Raw genomic sequence first — 17,517 nt, forward strand, 5'->3', positions numbered from 1 at the left:
AGCACATGGTTCCCAGAGTACTTTTTCCCTAGACAATAAAGTTTTACTTTAGTAAACTTTGTCTTCCTTCATTTTATAAATGATTATTGAGGTTATAACAAATAATGAAGTAATTAGCCCATTTGGGTAATAAAATTATTTATAATAGAATACAAGTCCATTTTGGTAACTCATTTGCAGGTGCAAGTTTTTCCCTTGGAACCACCCATTCTGAATAGTGATTATACATTTTAATTTGGCTGTTTTATTGTCTGCATGATAATATAGAATGTTTTTATAAGTAGTACATAGTTAATTAAATGACTGATAAATCTCGATTTACTGAGGCTTGCCTCAAATGTTGCTAAACTGTAACTCCCACCATGATCTAACATATTATCAAGGATCAAATCATGTTGAAAGCTTTAGTAAGCTAAAATTAAAATTAGATTCTTAAAGCAGCACTGTTTAAAAAAGCATTCTCTCAGCTCTGCAGAGCCAACAGTCAACTTACTGTAAGCGGATCCTCCAATAACATTGGTCTCTGTATACCCTAGGCAGTACAGTATACACCTGTCCTGATGTTTAAAAAAGTAATATAAGCTAGTTTAAAATGCATATTATCCTACCTAAGACTCATATAGCTCTGTATTATACTTGCTAATGAGTCCTTCTTTTTTTCTTTACCTCATTTGGAGAGCTACAGGGCACAAATGGAAGTGTTTTATACTAATATCATACAGGACATTTTGCAGCCAGGTATATTTCAGCCATCTGGAAGAAACAGCAATTGCTTTCCATGGCTACCAATCCCTTGAATGGGAAATGCTGGGCAGTATTTTTCAGCCTTAAGCTCTCACAAGTCAGCCATCTGAAATGTTATACTTAAATGAATGATAGTGACAGGAGGTGATCATGGGTACTTTTCAATGGCTGAAATATGCATGCTGTCCTAAAATGCATTCTGTCTGCCATTAGCCAAAAAATGTTTATATCCCCTTTAACTAATATACCAACATCTATACTATATGTAAATAACTAACCATGCTAATACATATAGTAAATTATCAAATATTTCTTAATAAAAAGTAATTTTAACTAGTGATGGGTGAATTTGCACCATTTTGCTTCGTTTTTTTTTTGGCACAACCAAAATTTTTTTTGACGCCGGCGAATTTTTCCGGGCAAATTTTCGTGGGTGTTTTGCAAATTTATTCGATGGCGGCGAATCGCGCAAATTTGCCGCAAATTCACGCCTGGCGAATAAATTTGCCCATCACTAATTTTAACTTCTATCTGAGTAATTGCACTGGCTGCATCTCCATCTGCTATCTGAGTAATGATATTGGCCATATTGTCATCTGAACTGAAGCCATGAAAAACATAATATTTCATTATAGATTCAAGCCAAGTGCTCCTTTTGAAAAAAACAAACACACATCAATATATGCAGATCATTTAGACAATTTACAATCTGCAATCTTTGGAAACAAATAGAGATATGACATATTAACAGGATATTACTATTTGTCAGAAGATATTTAAATGTTAAAATCTGGACTCATACATATTTTTTTGAAGTAAATACAAAAAAAAGCATTTCTGCTGCAGAAATGAGGATGTGGATAGAAAAACAAAGATGAGGATGGAACCCAAGGAGATCAGAATTAGAAAGATGGAAGAATAGACAGTACAGCAGGGCACAAATTCAAGAGACAATAAACAAAAATCAATATTAGGTATACATTTAAGAAAGTAAATCAGTGAAAACTAGTCACTCAAAGCCTTTGCTTTGGAAGACAAGCCTGGAACCACTACTGCACTCAAGCATCTGATCTCTTCGGTGTGAATAGGCTCATATGATTCTTATACACTCAAATGAGTATTTGAGCTGCTTAGTGAGGCTTCTGAGTGTGAGGTATGTTGCCTAGAGTACCTGGTTGGCTTGGCCTTGCACTAACAGTACAAGTACAGTAAATGTAGGTTTTGTAACTTGTACGGAATCTAGACCCTAAATGGAATAACATTGCATATGTCCTAGTTGTAGATTAGTTATCTCAGTGGGAGATCCTCACTATGCAATGCACTGGAAACCAGAGAGCACATTAAAGCAGATATAAGATTAGCAGATGTACTATATAATGTAAGTTGTAGTTCTGCAGCATCTTTGTTGTCTAAGGTGTTACAATTGAAAAGTTTGAGCGTTTGTAGACAAATAACACAAGAACTAGAGCAATTATATATGAGTTCCTAATTTCAATTTCTAAACAAACGTTTGTGTTATTTTTCTGCATATTAATTAGAACGTATCTGCAGAAATCTGTACATTTTATTTGTCAGGGGCCTTGCTGCTCCAGTATCGGAGAAGTCCAGAACAAGGAGGAAGCACCAGGCCAAAAGTCTAGTTCCTGGCAGCCAAAAGGGTTAAACAGGAGACGTGGTCAAGATGCAGGCAAAAGTGCACAAGGCAGGCAACAAATGGGTTGTTGTCAGAATCAAAGCAAGGGTCAAACTCCAAGAATCAAAATGCAATAGCAGTATACAAAACAGCCAGGACTCCAGCAATAGGGACCTATAATCGGGCATTGAACCGATGTTCAGATTGTCCTTTTAATTCAAATTTGGAGCCAAAATGCGGCATTGTGACATCACGCGTTTTGCATGCTGATGTCATCGTGACTTCCAGAACCCATGCAGCGATCATGGGCGCCACCATCTTGGTTTCACTGTGGATGGGAGCAGGAGTGTTCCTGACAGTATTGTCTCCGGCATTTAGTCTAAACAAAACAAAATAGTTTTCCCCTTGGCCTATCAGCTCTAAGTATGATTGGCTCATATACTGATCTGTCTGGAGTGAAACTTGAGACTTCCCCCTGAAAACTGTCTCTGTAGTTTGCAAAAAGTGTTCCTGTTATGAATGATCCATTTCAGTACTACAGAGGTGGCTGCCAAAAATTCCATGTTATTGTTTAAGCAGAATGGGGTATCAGTTGAGGCTGTACCATAAGTCCAAGACCCAGACACAAAAGCCCAGGTATAGGGCAGCAGAATTGTAGGGGTGGTATGCTACCCAGTTTTATCTAAATCTAATAAAAATAAGTTCTGAAGCATTTGGGACACCCAGGAGATCTGCTTGCTCTCCATATCTCCTGTGCGCTGATCCTCCAGCTCTGGACTGCATAAGATAAGACTTGTGCATACTTGTCTTTGTGTGCATATGAAGGGGGGGGCGACAACTAGCCTTGGCCTAGGGGTGCCCAATCTGTAAATCCAGGCTGCAAAAATTCGCTGGCAAAAATTTGCCAGTGAAAAAAAATGGACGCCGGCATCAAAAGCGAGACGCCGACGCTGTTTTGTGAATTTTTCGTTGTTTTGTGAATTTTACGAGAAATTCGCCCATTACTATTAGTCAGGTGTCAAAAATGTGTTTTATGACATGACCAGGGGCGATCCTGGTCCATCCGCTGCCTGAGGCAGCAGCAGTTGCTGCTGCCCCCCTCCCTCGGAAATTCGCTCTTAAAGTATCAGGAGCAGCATTTTTGCTGCCCCTGGTACCTAGTGGGGTGCTGCCGCCTGCGCATTTTCGCCAAAAAAATGGAAGCCGGCATCAAAAGTGAGACGCCGGCGCTGTTTTGTGAATTTTTCGTCGTTTCGTGAATTTTACGCGAAATTCGCCCATCACTATTAGCCAGGTGTCAAAAATGTGTTTTATGACATGACTTCTTACATTTTTAGAATTAACAACCAATTCACTTAAAGTTCACTTGTCTGACTTAACAAGTTTTTTTTCCATTACTTTTCAGTGAATTGTGTGTGGTATTTTATAGAATGCATTATTGTGTGTATTATTTTGTGCGTTATTTTAAGCCATTTCATATGTTCTTTGTGCAATCTATAGCACCTAAGACATTCGGGGTGCCACTGACAGAGTAGAAGTCTCTTTTTACAGTATTCTAGTCATTCCTTTTCCTGGGAAACTTGATATACAGTAATTCCATGACACAGAATGTAGTGTATTCTGGACCTGCCCAAGGCACCATGAAAATGTGTTAGTGGCTGTAGGCAAGGCTCCAGCTCCACATAAAGGCATTTAATTGCTGCCCTACAGCTTCTCACTACTTCTTCCTCTATTAAATAACATCTTCTTCCTCTACTAGTAACATCTTCTTCCTCTACTAAATAACATCCATCTGATGTTATTTAGTAAAGCCTACTCCAGAGAGATATTACATTTCACAGTTATCGCACTATTTTATTCTTCAATTGCTTAAAAGATGTTTGTGAAACATGAGTTAGGATTAATTCTATAAGTATCACAATGTGATTAGAATGATGCTTTGCGGTGATGTAGAATAAAAATTTGAGATATGTCTATTAGCGATCTATGACTATTACAAAATATTTTAATGAATCTTTCATTAAATAAACATCCTTTTTTAACACGCAAAACTGTGCGTTAAGGAATAATGACTTTTTGTGAATCGGCCCACAAGCCTTTAATGCGACAACTGCGAAATTGCCGATCTCTCAGTCAGCTTACAGAGGACGCGGAAGATGGATGCGTGCAACTCCACTGGAAGAATCTGCGGCGAGGGATAAGTATGGGGCATTGCCGCGGGGGGTAGTTAGCCTGGGGGGAGGAGGTTGAATTCTCCATTAAAGAACAAACTACGAGTGTTAAGGTGGCCATACACGGGCCGATAAAAGCAGCCGACAGACCGTGTTGGCAGCTTATTGGCCCATGTATGGGGCCCCCCGACGGGCTTCACTGACTTTCGGCCAGATCTCGATCGGATGGGACAAAAAATCCCGTCGGATCACAGCCGCATCTATTCGTTGATGCGTCCCGTGATCCGACCGCCCATTGCTATTCGTTAGGATCCGATCGTTGGGCCCTAGGGCCCACGATCGGATCAGCCCAATTTTGCCCACCTCAAGGGCATATCGGGGAGAGATCCGCTCATTTGACGACATCGCCGAATGAGCGGATCTCTGTGTATGGGCACCTTTAGTATTCATTAGAAGATTTACACCAGCTCTCTACACATTGAATTTCATTTCAAACAGAATGTAACACATGACTAACAAGTTCAGCTGGAATGAGAATTAAGTGCTGGGTGGATGGCACAGTAACCACAATTTAACATAAAAATACCTTTACACCATTTTTAGAAACCAATACAGTAGATGTAAAATTGCTCAGTAGCAGGTCCAATTAGGGGCCACAGGACCAGATTCAATTTAGTGAAAAAACATTATCTCCTCATTTAATCCAAGATTTCTTCTCTAATAGAATCAGGCCTCTGATATTTTATAATTATTGTGTTGGCCTATATTGTTTGGAAGAATACATCTATATAGCCTGCAATGGGTAGACAGAGGAGATTAAATTCTTTATAATAAAAAGCCATTAATGTAATAAAAAATTATTTTAAAAAAATTGTCTCATCTCTAAATAAAAAATTATAAGTATATGAAAATTGACATGTATTTTAGTTGTAAGTCAGTGACCCCATTGGTGTATTTTGGTACAACTGCTAAACAGTAAATACCCCAATGCACACATCTCCTGAGAAATATTTTGAGGGGAAATCAGTAATGACACTACTTTAATGAAACTGTGAAACTGATTGGTGATTGTCATGGCTACTATTGCTTGTCAGTAGTCTTCAGCTTTATCATTTTTAATATAATAAATATAACATGTATATCAATAACATAGAGAATTTCCAAAGGTTTTGGAAACTTTTTGGAAATGGTAATATTTTGGTTATCTTATGAGAATTAGATCCAAGGTTACTATTAGACAGTGTTATAGCAGTCGGCTGGTATACTATATGCCCCCTTCACTCCCCTTACACCTATTACACAAGCTCCCCCATAATAGTGTTGCTTACCCACTCCTACACCCTTGCCTAGCTTACACATTCCTCTTGTCTCTTAACTATCCTTACCCCTAAAACACTGGACCCCCTTCCATTAAGGTGGAATCTCTAGGGATGAGTGACATATTTAGCCTCATTTCACTGAAAACAAACTCCCATAGACTATAAGGGCTCTTACAGACGAGCGTTTTTACCTGCGCTCCCCTGCGTTCCGTTTTTATGCGTTCAGCCGCAGGGGAGCGCAGGAATAGACGCATTACATTTTTTCCAATGGGGCTGTACTCACACAGGCACGTGTAGGCACTGAATGCAGGTTGAGACGCAACATGCTGCATTTTTCCTGCGTTCGTTGCCTACACGCGCCTGTGTGAGTACAGTAAAAGACTAACGTTTCAGCCTTTCTCAAAGTAACAACAGACAATGAAAAATACATTAAATACCCATGATGGTATTTTTAGTTATGCTATTGGATGCATTGTGATGATGACAAGGATGACATGTCAGCCAATTAACTTTTCCCGCCATCATGGGTATTTAATGCATTTTTCATTGTCTGTTGTTACTTTGAGAAAGGCCTCAGAGAAGCCGAAACGTTAGTCTTTTGTTAATAAAACATTATTTAATTTCTAAGTCCTGAGAGTGCAGACCTTCTTTACTGAATAATTAATTCAATTTTGGACACTGCACCCAGGCAAGTTGAACCTAGTGACGAGAGTGCCGACTCCCTCAAAGTTCTTGTATCCATCTATCTATCTATCTATCTATCTATCTATCTATCTATCTATCTATCTATCTATCTATCTATCTATATATATATATATATATTGACAAAAGGTTAAAGGTTTATAAAGAGCTCTTTAATTAGTACCAGCAGTGGACAGAGGTGTACGTCAAATACATTGGCCTCCAGAGTGAAATCACAAAGTTGTATCTATCTCAAGCCTAGTTATAAACCAATGGAGTCCTAACTGACCACCCATTGGTCTTTAGATGGGGGGGTTTAACTTTAAGGTTCATTATTAAATTAGAGAACATAAACCTAAATCTGCCTTATTTATGACGGCAATACTAGTGAAACAAGTGTATTTTAAAATACATATGGGAACAGCATGATTTTAAATTTAGAAATATCTGGAAAAACTATTTTTAGCAATTTTTAGATACCTCCTGAAAAATATGGGAACTAAAGTGTTTGTGTATAGTTTATTTAATGTCTCATTTCAGAGAGTGAATGCATTGAAATACTGAGAAATGCTGCCTTGCAGACCAGGTGATCAGTCAAGGGGTTAATATAAACCAAACTCAGGTGTTTATTAGACATTGCAAGCCAGATCATTACAACTTTCGTCAAACTAAGGATTAGTGGGATCTAAAAACAGATCAAGCAGGCAAAAATACTTGAGTATGTTTAAACATTAATTCTAAATATCTAATTCCTGTTTAAGTCTAATAGTGCAATTCTTTTCTCTTATGAATACAAAAATAACTTTCTTTAACCAGTTGCGTTCTATAAATGTGACGCAGATATTAATTAAAGGAAGCAACTTATTCAGTTCATGCCAAATCTCTACATGTTATAAAGTTTTGGAAAAATAATGGAAAATACATTTCTTTGCTAGAGATCATTAAAATGACATACGTTTTGAGTCTTTCACAACATGTTAATCGAATTTTGCTGACTACTGATACAGTATATTGGGATGTACTTAAAGGAAAAAAATGAAAGTGTTTTAAAAGAATGACAATATAATGTACTGCTCCCCTGCACCTGTTAAACTGGTGTGTTTACTTCAGAAGCACTACTATACTTTATGTAAGCAAGCTGCTACAAGGGCAACTATTTAAGCACAGGATACACAGTAAATAGCAGATAAGTTCTAAAGAATACCATTGTATACTACAGAGCGTATCTGCTGTGTCATCTGTGCCTTTTCTTCTTTTTCATCTTTGAATGTCTGCTCCCATGGCTACACAGCAGGTTGTTTATATAAACTATAGTAGAGTGTATAGCACAATAGTACATTATATTGTCATTACCTTAAGACACTTTAATTTTTTGTTTTAACTGTTCCTTTAAAGAATGGTACATGCGTCGATGGGAACTCTGGTAAGACAACTCAGTTTTGCTCTGTTTGTAATGGGACTTTGTCACTGGGGCAGGATGGCATTGCATAATATAAATACATGACATTCAATGAGATCTGACGTTGATGCTGAATGGTTTATCAAGTGTGTTAAATACAAGACATGCCAGTGTTAAATTTGTTACTTTGCTACTGAGAAAATATTTTGAAAAGGGTATTCAATATAAATACAGGATTATTGCTCTGTAGTAATTGATAGTTTATAAACTGTAAAAGGAACTCAACCCTAATTAAATACAATGTTTAAATTTTCACCTAGGGTTCATATTGTTAAAGCTAACCATAATAGTTAGCCTACTGTCTGCTTATGCTGATTGCTGGGTGCAAAATATTGTGCTTTATGGCTATTTAAGCATTACCTCTGTTCTATGAATTCATGCAATCCTTACCAATTCAAGTTCTTGCAGCTGCACCGCATTAACCAGCAGATGCAACTCATTGCCTGACACCTTCCCACAGAGATGCCTTTAAAATGCCAATCTAGTACTTCCTTACACATTTATAATTCTTGTTTTTCTAGTTTCTTGGTGTGCTATATTTCTTGGATTCGTTGTCCTGACTCCTGTTTTTAGTCCTAGTAAAACAGTTTGTTCACTTTCCAAATACTTGACCAGAAATAAAGACTTTGTTTCAATTGCTTTCATTTTTATTTATTTTTTACCATTTTCCCAAAATTGAGTTTAAAATTTGATATTCTTGCCTCTAGTGCAGTGATCCCCAACCAGTAACTTGTGAGCAACATGTTGCTCTCCAACCCCTTGGATGTTGCTCTCAGTGGCCGCAAAGCAGGTGCTTATTTTTGAATTCCAGGCTTGGAAGCAAGTTTTCATTGCATAAAAACTAAGTATAGTGCCAATTAGAGCCTCCTATAGGCTGCCAGTACACATAGGGACTATCAAACACCCAATCACAGTCCTTATTTGGCACCCAAGGGATTTTTTCATGCTTGTGTTGCTCCCTAACTCTTTTTACATTTGAATCCAGGTTCTTATTCTGAACATTATGAATTTTGATTCATTTTGCTTAATTTTGCAGCAGCATCTGTGGGATATTAGCAACTATTGTATCTAATGATGGGCGAATTTGTCCCATTTCACCACGAATTTTGCAAATTTCCTGTGAAATTCACGAAACTGGCTAAAAATTTGCAAAACAGCGATTTTGACGTCGTCGACAATTCGCCAGCATCAAAATGGGCGTCGACATCAAAACTTTGATGCCGGAGTCGAAATCTTGACGCTGGCAAATTTTTGCCAAGGAAATTTTCACGGTAAATGGGCAAATTCAACGAAAATTCGCACCTGCCAAATAAATCACTAATTGTATCCGCCCATCACTAATTGTATCATCTATAACAGCTGCCTTTAATGAAACTCAGGAATTCTGGTTCTGGTCTGTAGTTGTTTTTTTAATCTTGTCTCTGACTCTATTATCCAGTCTTGTGGTTTTGTTTACTAGCTTTGATCTTGGCCTGTTCATGACTACTATCAAGTTCTAGTTACCACTACCTATCTGCCTGTGCTGTTTTATTGCCTTTTTTCCTGGTCAAAAACTCCAGTCTTGTCCTGCTCATATGTATGGCATTGTTGCTTACCCTTGCACTCTATAGTAAGCCTTGCAACCAAGAGTCTGACTCAAGAAAGGGAGGGTGATAGGCCAAGGAACTTGCTCAACTTGCTTTGGGTTACATAAGTTTAAACTAAGTTTTCTTTTCACCCAATTATAACATATAGTTTTTTTGTGTTGGTATTGACTATAGTTGCACTGTAACTATAAATGGTATTCTTTTATTATTTTATTCCTTATACAGATGAAGCCACTTGGATTTGTGAGATAAATGCGTCATGACTCATGGTTAATTGAAGAAACTGCGTTATCTAAAGTCATCTTAACTCATTTAATGCATTTAACCTTTCCATTAGCATACCAAAGCACCATTGTGAACAATGGTGAATGCCTTAATTAGATGGGATGTTGTGACGCAGTTTTCTGTGTTAAATGAGATAAATGGGATATCTGTGTTTAGTTATTCTGTGTCAAACATACAAACCAAAGTGGCTGCATCTGTAGTTGGGTTAACTGTCGTTGTTTTACATTGTTCCAATGCTGGGGCTTTTCTGTTGATGCGTTTGTAGAGGACCGTAGTATAGCCATCTTTACATCGGAAACAATTTGTTCTGCATATTTAGATCCTTAACCATTCCTTTTATATTTGGTAATGAATCAGAAAATGATTAGTTAAATGTATCAAATTCATTTTAATAAAGCACTACTCTCACACACAAAAGATATAGAAAAAGTGATATTTTTTCTTTTTGAGTTCCCACTCTCAAACCTTGATAATTTGCCTGATACAGTATATTCAAGCATTTAGTTTAGGGAAGGTCTTAGACATATCATATGCTGCTTTGACATTGGTTTTAGACTTACCATAAATGACACCTTTAAGCAGAATGCATAAAACAACCTCAATAAATGGAATCCTATAACAAAGCAGGTAAGCTGTAATTCTCTGTATGAAGTAGGTGTTTATAAATACCTACATGCTTCTAAACAGCTATTTCCTGCCAGGGTAAACAAAACAAATGTTTTTACAACTCACAAACGAACACAAGAAAAAGTAAAACTTTCTTTTTTAACATCTAATTGTGTTGCAATCTAGAGGTTCTAGAATAAAAAGTATCGTTCTTACACAGCAATAGCCCTTCTGATTTCTATATTGGAACAGCTTGACTGATCTGAAAATCCAAATCTCACTCTAATGCAGTGCTTCCAGACGCTTTCAGTTCGCTTTTATGTTCCCCTCAGTTGTGATGAGCAAATCTCTCCCATTTTGCGTTGCAGAGAAATTTGCGGCAAAACATTCCAGAAACGCATTGAAGTCAATAGGTGACGATTTTTTTTTATGCAAGCAACGATTGCCTTTTTCTCTGTAATAATAAGCCAGCGCCTTGTGCTTGGTCCAAACTAACATATAATTCATCCTTACTGGAAGCAAAACAGCCTATTTGATTTAATTGATTATATTGATTAATGTTTAAATGATTTTCTATGAGATTTCCGTTATCTGGAAAACTTGAGGTCCCCAGCATTCTGGATAACAGGTCCAATGCCTGTAATAGCCTAGGTAATGACTTTATCAGATCAGAGGTCATCTTATACAGTAATTCGAGTTAGGTTACAACTCCTTTAAAAAACCAAAGAATGTCACAGGGAGCATTCATTGGGGATAGGAAATATAGAACATATTTCTCTTGTGCCAGCATTTGTAATCAATTCATAATATTGTTTTAAGGACTGTGAATCTCTGTATTCTGGCAACTTTAAAGATATTTTGCAAAACCCATTTAAAGGAAATAGTCCAAGATGCATTATAATTTGAATTGACAGAGACATTGAACTGTTTCTACAGGAGCCAGGTGTGTGTCCTTTTACTTTTAGATGGCAGCCCATTAAAAATGTTTGAAATGGTTGATACTTTTTGGTCCTTATCCAATATCAACAATGCCAAAGTCTTGAAGGCACTACCCAAACGGGGGATATTTTCAGACTTAGTACATCATGACTGGAGACATTTTTCCATTACCGTTAGAAAAAAAAAAATGGATAAGGAATGCTAAATATGCTGTTTCTTTTTGTAAAGATCTGCATATTTTTGACTGAGCTAAAATCCGTATACCTGACTGAAGGAAGTTCAAAGCAAAGTAAATATATTAAAACCGGAGAGCTAAAATTACTAGAATACATTTTATTTAAATGTCTATAAAAAGGCATAAGTACACATTAATGGATGTATTTGATGGCTGAACTACACAGAATGAATTCTGTCAAATCAAGATTCCAATAAAAATTTAATTTAAATCACAGATTAAAGGAAGGTTGTAATCATCATAATAACAATACAGTGTTTATTTGTATACAGCAAGTATTGAAGTTACAGTCATATGAAAAAAATTGGGAACTAACAACTAAAATCTTTTTTGAAGTTTTGTTAGTTTTGTTTATCATTGGCTGAGCTTTCAAAGTAGCAACTTTCTTTTAATATATAACATGCTTTATGGAAACAGTAGTATTTCAGCAGTGACATAAAGTTTATTGGACTAACATTAATTATATGCAATATGCATCATAACAAAATTAGACAGGTGCATAAATTTGGGCACCGCAACAGAGTTATTACATCAACACTTAGTTGATCCTCGTTTTGCAAATGTAACAGTCTCTAAACGCCTCCTATAGCCTTTGATGAGTGTCTGGATGGCCGTATTTTTGACCATTCCTCCATATAAAATCTCTCCAGTTCAGTTAAATGTGTTAAATGTGATGGCCGAGCATGGACATCTTATCCAATGCAGAATTTCATATTTTTACTGCTTTTACAGTAAATAAACTTTTCATCTGCTAATTGTGAAACTCACTTTTACTTTTTTTTAACCTAACTTAGTGGTGGTTATTTATAAATACTGGGCAAATTTGCACCTGTGCAGTAACCTATGGCAACCAATCAAATGTTATTGTTCTTCCTGCAGCTGGCTCAAACATCTAATCATTTACTGGTTGCTATGGGTTACTGCCCAGTGGCAAATTGCCTAGTGTTTATAAATGAGCACCTGCATGTATCTGTGATACCTCTTCTTAACTGCCCTCTTTATAAAAAGGAAACTCACATTTTATTAAGCCTCTCATTGTAAATTCGACTTTTATTTTTTAATATGGTTTCTTGTTTCTGAATCCTTCTTATGCAATTTTAGTTGATAGGTGCCCAAATGTGGGTGCCATGACAGTTAAAGAGGAACGATTAGGGAGAATAAATCTAAGCCTGATAACTATCCAGCTGTGGTGCCTTCACTTTAGGCAAACTCAGAGCTTAGGGGAGAGCTACTCCCTATAACAATCCTTGTTGGAGCAGAGGCTGCTCATACAATTTAACCTTTCTATCCCACTCTCCTACAGAGTACTATAAAATGATATAACCTGTCCCTGATCCCTAACTTTCACTAGAGGTAATGATCCCTCTAGGGCAGAACAAGTTTACTGTGCCATGTTAATCACAGGCTCAATGGAACAGATGCAGCTGGGTCAGCAACCAAATGCCAAAGAGTAAGATCCACCCCTAATTAGACACTATGTTAAGGTGTCAAAATCAAAACATAAAGATTATTTTTAGCGTTTAAAAAAGTCAAAATTTTATTTAAATCACACTTACATATTAGCAATTATATATTAGCCCAGTGATTGGCCCTACACGTTTCGACCACAAACGGGGTCTTCCTCAAGGGCAAAAATCCATATAATCCAAAAAGCAATAAAAAGGCAAAACAATTGCATGTAGTTCAGAGGTTTAAATACGATTAGAATCCCCACATGTCTCTCTTTTATCTAAAGCCTAGGGTGTGACATCACACACGCCCATTGCCTCTGCAATATCCGGAAGTGGAAGTACGCAATTCTTGGATGGAATGCTTATGCGTTTCACTCACATACTTTTATTCAAACGGCCTGCGCACACTATTACATCAGCATTGCGGAAATCCTATGTACTCTATGGCTGGAACGCACATCGTTCCAAGCGTTCCACCACATTTTTGTATCGTCTATCCTCATTCTTATAGGTGGACCCAAGTAAAATACATTCCCCCGAATTTAGAAACCTTCTATTACCATAACACAATGTGCGAAAGAAAATGCAAAAATTCAAAAATATCAGGATTTATATTCGAGTATATTATTATAGGCAACATTACAAGCAATTAATTAGCATCTATTGATTAGCATCTAATGATTATCTTAAAACAGTCATACATACCCAGGAATGTCAGAGGTATATTATCGTGTGGAGGAGCTGAGAAAATCTCTATAGTTAATGATCATTATAATTATCTGTTCTGTAAAAAACAAAACAAATTCAAGGAGTTATTGAGTCCATTTGGAGTAATGGTGTCTAAATAATCCACTCCGCCTCCCTTCTCAATAACAATGTGTTTTTATCTAGCGCACCTGTTGAACTTGTAATTTGATCAATACCCATAATTTTTAATGAAGATACATTATGGTTATATTTCTTACAGTGTTGCACCAAAGGTGTTGTGCCTTTGCCAATCTTAATAACACTTCTATGTTTGATGAATCTGTCCTTCAGTTTCTGTATAGTCTTGCCTATATAATATAGACCACACGGACAGATCATTAGATATACTACATAATTAGATTGGCATATAATTCTCTGAAAAGTGCAAGGATGTACGAAAGAAGTTCCTTGGACCATACTATTACAAATAGAACAGTTGTAGCACCTATAATTAACAGGCTGGGGATTTTGCTTTCTCTGTTTTTGATATTTCTGTACTCCCATTTACTTTCCTGATTGTGACTATTTCCTCCCTAAAACCCCGTTCACGGAATCTATCCGCCATGGATTGTAGCGAGCTATTCAGTTCCTGTGATTCTGAACTGATACAATTGACTCTCTTAATTTGGGAATATGGCAATGCCCTGATCAGTGAAGATGGATGGAAGCTATTAGCATGTAGTAAAGTGTTCTGGTTTCTGATAAATGCTTGTCATAAATTTACCTTGCTCATATCTGACCAGGACATACAAAAATGCTATAGCAGTTTTACTCCATGCAACTGTAAAGTGAATGGTGAATGGAATGGAGTTTAAAGAATTAATAAATAGGGTGAATACTATCTGTCCCTTTTGCTCCGAGTCTTTACTGGGCTTTTCAGAGTTGGTACAACATTGCCCTGGGATGTATGACTGTTCTCCTTTGTTTTTTGAGAGACCTCTCATGGTTTTTTTCTTTGATGACCTTTGTTGCCTTTCACTAAAAAATTAGACTGTTGTTGTCTCCGTTCGTCTGGAGAGTCACTATCTGTTGGTTCAGTCCCACTTCCCGAAGAAGAAGAACCCCTTCCTTGTTGTCTAGGTATAAATTTAAGTTTTCTTCTATTATAGTTGTCTCCCTTTAACCACCTGTACACATTATCAGTTTTGTAATCTTGTATTGCTTTCATCAATTTTTTATTTTTAAAGGCAAGTAAATCTGTCTTAAACATCTCAAGGTTCTCAGTCAACTGTGTACAAAATACATTTCTTTCCTCCTGGGTTCAGACCCTATCAAATTATAATTCATTCTTAAGGATGTCTTTCCTGATTTTGGCTAGATTCTATGTTAAGATATGTCAGGAAGTGGTCATAGGACAGTAGGCCAATAACAGAAATATGTATATTAAGTAACTAGATACATAGGCATCTGCCCAGCAACTAGGGAGATAAAGAAGTGTAGGGATATAAAGCTATAGGGACTTAATTAACCTATGGGTCCTGTCATTTTACACATGCATCATTTATTTAGTGGTTTGCTTTTCCTGTTTTTGTCCCATCTCCCCTCCTGTTATCCCCTCTGATCTCTGTCCGTTTGGTTTACTCCAATTGTCCAGTAGTGCTAGGCTCCATTTTGAACATATATATTGCTAGAGTGGATCACATTATAATCTGAAAAAAGCGTGACATCATCCGAGTCACATGCTGCAATGTCCAGAGAGAGTTGCTGCTTCTACATGAGACCACAGAGAAATCTTTGAAAATGGTCAGTCAATGTTATGTCCACAAGACTTTGTTTAGAAGCCTATTTCTGTTTTGCCTTTCCTTCTCCTTTAATATATGTATAACACATTTCAAGGACATAAGAAAGCCTTTTAAAATTGCAATCCTTGTACAATTTGCCATTTAATCATGTCCCATATCCAATCAGGCATATTTGAACCTGGCCAATTATGATGTTCATATTATAATGCCTTGATAGCCTAGTCCTGCACTGTGTGGCCTGCTAGTGGCAATTTTGTTGCATATATGTCTTAGAGAGATTACATAAAATTATATCATATCAACTATAAATAAAATAATTTTCCTTACTTTATGTATGGGCATTTTAGTTTCTGCCTATAGGAATGTTCAATACTATCTGTACAGGAAAAATAAGAAATACAGTAATACCCACTTTATAAAAAGCATTAGCGTTTCATTATATCTATACAAGAAAAACAAGAGAAGCCCTCTACATGTTTTGATCCATATTGCTTGCCTTTGCTTTTTATATGAACCATCTATTGTATTTGGTTCCGTATATACTCGAGTATAAGCCGAGTTTTTCAGCATCCAAAATGTGCTGAAAAAGTCTACCTCAGCTTATACTCGAGTCAGCGGGCAGTAGCTGAGTTTGCAGTCACTTTTAATCATTCCTATACCAACAGTTCGCTTGGGGAGAGACTGCAATATCACACAGCGCCCTCTGTTGGTTATATGAAAGAATAACAGTGCGCCCTCTGTTGGTTATATGAAAGAATAACAGTGACTGCAATATCACACAGCGCCATCTGTTAGTTATATGAAAGAATAACAGTGACTGCAATATCACACAGCGCCATCTGTTGGTTATATGAAAGAATAACAGTGACTGCAATATCACACAGCACCCTCTGTTGGTTATATGAAAGAATAACAGTGCACCCTCTGTTGGTTATATGAAATAATAACAGTGACTGCAATATCACACAGCGCCATCTGTTGGTTATATGAAAGAATAACAGTGACTGCAATATCACACAGCACCCTCTGTTGGTTATATGAAAGAATAACAGTGCACCCTCTGTTGGTTATATGAAAGAATAACAGTGACTGCAATATCACACAGCGCCATCTGTTGGTTATATGAAAGAATAACAGTGACTGCAATATCACACAGCACCCTCTGTTGGTTATATGAAAGAATAACAGTGCACCCTCTGTTGGTTATATGAAAGAATAACAGTGACTGCAATATCACACAGCGCCATCTGTTGGTTATATGAAAGAATAACAGTGACTGCAGTATCACACAGCGCCCTCTGTTGGTTATATGAAGGATTAACATTGATGGCAATATCACAATTCTCTGTCACCATCAACTTTGCAAAGAAGTCTGGTTGATCACTGGGGGGGGTCGCTTTTGTGGAATGTGCGCTGCTGGGAGACAGGGCTGTAGTTGTGTCTAGGCTTATACTCGAGTCAATAAGTTTTCCCAGTTTTCGTAGGTAAAATTAGGTACCTCGGCTTATACTCGGTCGGCTTATACTCGAGTATATGCGTACGTTTTGTGCTGCATTTCACTAAAATGATGTGCCGTGGGTGTTTCTGTCAAATGATAGAGGTAATATAGTGTTTTGCATTTCAAATATTATGTTCCTGGCAAAATGGTATCCTGTCTACTGATGGTGATTGTAAGCAAAATATAAAAACATGATAAAAGTGGCATACAGTAGATGAGCTTAAAACAAAGGTATGAGAACTCCATCAAGAAGCAGAACCTAGGCATTCAACTCATCCACCATCAGTGATTTGGTAAAAATGTAGCATGCATGTCTGCAATCCCCATCATTTGTTCACTTCCTTAATTTACAAAAAAAAAAAAAAACACACACCACACAATTTCCCTCATTTACTGCAGACAATGTGCCATTTTTATAAAA

The sequence above is a fragment of the Xenopus laevis genome, chromosome 5S (genome assembly GCF_017654675.1).
Source record: "Xenopus laevis strain J_2021 chromosome 5S, Xenopus_laevis_v10.1, whole genome shotgun sequence".
Classification (NCBI taxonomy): Eukaryota; Metazoa; Chordata; class Amphibia; order Anura; family Pipidae; genus Xenopus; species Xenopus laevis.